Below are 4,386 nucleotides of genomic sequence, written 5' to 3'. Positions count from 1 at the left end.
TCGCCGCCACGGCGCGCCTCTCCGCCGCCTCCTCCACCGGCCATCGCCACCGGCCGCCTCACCGCCATGCGCCTCGCCACCACCGCGCAAGATCCCGGCCGCCGCCAAGCCACCACAGCTTGTCGCGCGCCGTGCGCCTCGTGACACGCCCCGGCCGCGCCGCCCGGTCACCGGAGCTCCTCAAGCCGGCCACCGCCTCCCCTGTCTCCGGCCATTCTTCGGCGAGCTCCGCCACTATTCCGGCGAACTCCGTCCGTGCCTCGGTTCGCGTGCATGAATCCTAGATCTGAGATCTGAGAGAGGTTGACTTTTTCCCTAAGTCCCCGAAATTTCTATGTTTCATATGCCCATCTTCATCATGTCGTAACTTTGCATCCGTAAGTCCGTTTTGGGCATATAGCATATCAAAATGTTTGTCTCAGAGAGTACATCATTTCATCTCATTGCATCATTTTCATTTGAGCTCATATTGATGCCCGAAATGTTGTTGGAAAAGTGCTATTTGAGTTAATTGTCAGATCTGCTGCTCCAATTAGATATTTGTCATTTTTGCCATGATTATTGTGTGCATGATATGCCCCTGAGCTCTTCATGTGTTTTGTTATATGTTTTGCCATCTATCCATAGGTGCAACCCATGTATTTTTGTGATGTGTGTGGTGACTAGCACAAGCTTGCTAAGTGAGGCATTTGTTAATGCTGATTTCAGGGACTTGGCATTTCCACCAAGTCCTTGACCTGTTTATCTCATATGGCCATATGTTAATGTTGTTTCCTAGTGATCCGTGCCTCTTTTCAAGATTATCAGTAAGGATGTTTTGTTAATCTTGTAGTGCTCTCTCCATCCATGTCTTTGTTTGCAATTATGGAGCAGCCTAGCTTGAGTCAATCCAGCTCTAGTTTTGCTATTCCGTGAATCTGGGCAGATTGTCTACTTGTTAGCGATTTTGCCGAGGATGTTGTAGTTGTTCCGTGCATGTTATGTTGTTGTTCTTGCCATGTCTAGCTTGTATATTGTGTATTCTTGTTGGGTGTATGCTTAGATTGTCATGCCTTGCTCTGTAGTGAGTGCATCGAGCTCGTATACATGCCTACTTGATATCTGATTTGCATGCTCCAGTTTTCACTAAGTCTGTGATCTGATTATGTTTTTGCCATGTTCACATGCTTGCAATTGTATTTTCTGATCCCTTTTGGCTCACGGTCACTAAGGGACTTTTGTTAAGCTCTTTGAGTAGCTCCATGCCATGCTTTACCTTGCCATGTTCAGGCCCTGTAGCATATAGTTTTCATGCTCGAAAGTGTGCTACCTAATATGAAATTCCAGACAAGTGTTAATTTCACTAAGTCTGAGATCTATTTACCAATTGCACTTTTGCCATGCTTGTTTGAACCTGTTAATGGATGAATTAGCCGTAGCTCAGTGTTCATCTTTTGTTAGGATTCATGAGTGGGTCCCTTCCATGTATTGTTTTGCCATGTTTAGGTGCTGTAGCATGTTTAACTTATTGCATTTAGATGGCTACTTGCTGTTTATCGCAGATCGGTGCCATATTTGATTTGCTTGCCATTTCCAAACCGAAACTCCGATTCCGGTGATCTTTATATCGTTTTCAAGCGATTTCATCTCACCTTTCTAGTGGCACACTTGGACTTCCAAGTTGGGGCCAGGTTCAATCATTCCTTGTCAAATCATGCATATGCATCGCATACCGCATCCCGCATACCATACCATGTTCATGTGTTCATTGTTTACTATGTTGTGTGCTTCTTTCCGGTGTTTGCTTCCTCGGGTTGGTTCCGGTAACGTCGCGTTTTTGAGGATCCGTTCGTCTACGTCCGTTTGTCTTCTTCATAGACTCGTTCTTCTTCCTTGCGGGATCTCAAGCAAGATGACCATACCCTCGAAATCACTTCTATCTTTGCTTGCTTAGTGGCTCGCTCTTTTGCTATGCCTATGTTACGATACCTACCACTTGCTTATAATGCCTCCTATTTTTTTGAACCAAGCCTCTAACCCACCTTGTCCTAGCAAACCGTTGTTTGGCTATGTTACCACTTTGCTCAGCCCCTCTTATAGTGTTGTTAGTTGCAGGTGAAGATTGAAGTTTGTTCCATGTTTGGAACATGGAGATGTTGTTCCTTGTTGGAACATGTTTACTTGTTGGGATATCACATTATATCTTATTTAATTAATGCATCTATATACTTGGTAAAGGGTGGAAGGCTCAGCCTTATGCCTGGTGTTTTGTTCCACTCTTGCTGCCCTAGTTTCCGTCATATCGGTGTTATGTTCCCGGATTTTGCGTTCCTTACGCGGTTGGGTTATAACGGGAACCCCTTGATAGTTCGCTTTGAATAAAACTCCTCCAGCAAGCCCCAACCTTGGTTTTACCATTCGCCACCTAGCCTTTTTCCCTTGGGTTAGGCCAGCCCAAGGGTCATCTTTATTTTAACCCCCGGGCTAGTGCTTGTCTAAGTGTTGGTCCAAACTAGAGCCCCTTGCATCGCCACCTCGGGGAAACTCGAGGGCTGGTTTTAGTTGTAAGGATTGCTTATCCGGTGTTGCCCTGAGAACGAGATATGTGCAACTCCCATCAGGATGTCGGCGCATCGGGCGGTCTTGCTGGACTTGTTTTACCATTGTCGAGGATGTCTTGTAGAACCGGGATACCGAGTCTGATTGGAATGTCTCGGGAGGAGGTCTATTCCTTCGTTGACCGTGAGAGCTTGTGATGGGCTAAGTTGGGACACCCCTGCAGGGATTTGAACTTCCGAAAGCCGTGCCCGCGGTTATGGGCAGATGGGAATTTGTTAATGTCCGGTTGTAGAAAACCTGAAGTTGTCCTTCATTAAAATGCATCAACCGCGTGTGTAACCGTGATGGTCTCTTTCCAGCGGAGTCCAGGAAGTGAACACGGTGTTGGAGTTATGCTTGACGTAGGTTGTTTTAGGATCACTTCTTGTTCATACTTTCTCGACCGTGCTTTGCCTTCTCTTCTCGCTCTCATTTGCGTATGTTATCCACCATATATGCTAGTCGCTTGCTGCAACTCCACCTCATACCTTTACCTTACCCATAAGCTTAAATAGTCTTGATCGCGAGGGTGCGAGATTGCTGAGTCCCCGTGACTCATAGATACTTCCAAAACCAGTTTGCAGGTGCCGTTGAGTCCGTGCAGATGACGCAACCAAGCTCAGGAGGAGCTCGATGAAGATCTTGTCCTTTGTGTTGTTCCGTTCTAGTTGATCAGTAGTGGAGCCCAGTTAGGGTCGATCGGGGACCTTTGTCGCATTTGGGGTCCTTCTTTTATTTTGGTTCCGTAGTCGGACCTTGATTGTATCTGGTTGATGTAATGCTTTATTCATGTAATTGTGTGAAGTGGCGATTGTAAGCCAACTATGTATCTTTTCCCTTATTGTATTACATGGGTTGTTTGCGAAGATTACCTCACTTGCGACATTGTTTTCAATGCGGTTATGCCTCTAAGTCGTGATTCGACACATGGGAGATATAGCCGCATTGAGGGCCTTACACCTATGGTCCGATTGCCTGGTTTGTTGTGCTGAACACCTCCTTCGAAGGACCCAAAACTGGGATAAAGAGTGATCAGGTTTATCCCGAACACCCCCGTACTTCCTACGTGGGGGCGGAAACCGACGACTGGCCAACTCTTAGGATTAACATATAAAACGGCCGCGTAGGAGGATAAATTTTTATATAACAGGCAATAAATAATAGAAATGACCTTGTTCAACATTACAAAGGACAACATGATTGTATTCATGGAAATATAATGTCCTTGGTGCATTGCTCCGCCGCAAGGCAGTATCCTTACAGGACACTTTCATAATATAATTCGTGCTTGAGGTGCACCTTCCCCTCTGGAGGTCCCTCGGTCATCAGCTTTTCAGCATCCATCTTCCCCCAGTGCACCTTTGCGCGGGCGAAGGCCATTCGCGCGCCCTCTATACAGAGCGACCACTTGATGACGTCAAGTCGAGGGTAGGCACTCACAAGCCGCTTCATGAGCCCGAAGTAGCTGGCTGGAATTGGCTCGGCGGGCCATAGCCGGATAATCAAATCCTTAATGGCTAGTCCGGCCGCCCTATGCAGTTCGATCAGCTATTTCAGTTGGTCGGCAAAAGGCACCGGATAATTCGGTGCCAGATACTGCTACAAGAAGAGCTTATCCGTAGTGTTCCCTTCTTCGGCTCGATAGAATTGGGCGGCATCCGATATGCTGTAGGGCAGTTCCGCAAATACCCCTGGAGAAATCCGAACTCGAAATTAGAAACATGATTTTCTCCTCAAAATAATTGCTTTACATGGAAAAAGCCTTACCTGCTGCGAGCGTCCTCGCCTCTTGGATCTCCTGTAGGGCGC

The sequence above is a fragment of the Triticum dicoccoides genome, chromosome 6A (genome assembly GCF_002162155.2).
Source record: "Triticum dicoccoides isolate Atlit2015 ecotype Zavitan chromosome 6A, WEW_v2.0, whole genome shotgun sequence".
Taxonomy (NCBI): Eukaryota; Viridiplantae; Streptophyta; class Magnoliopsida; order Poales; family Poaceae; genus Triticum; species Triticum dicoccoides.
Note: the sequence above shows the minus strand (reverse complement) of the source record.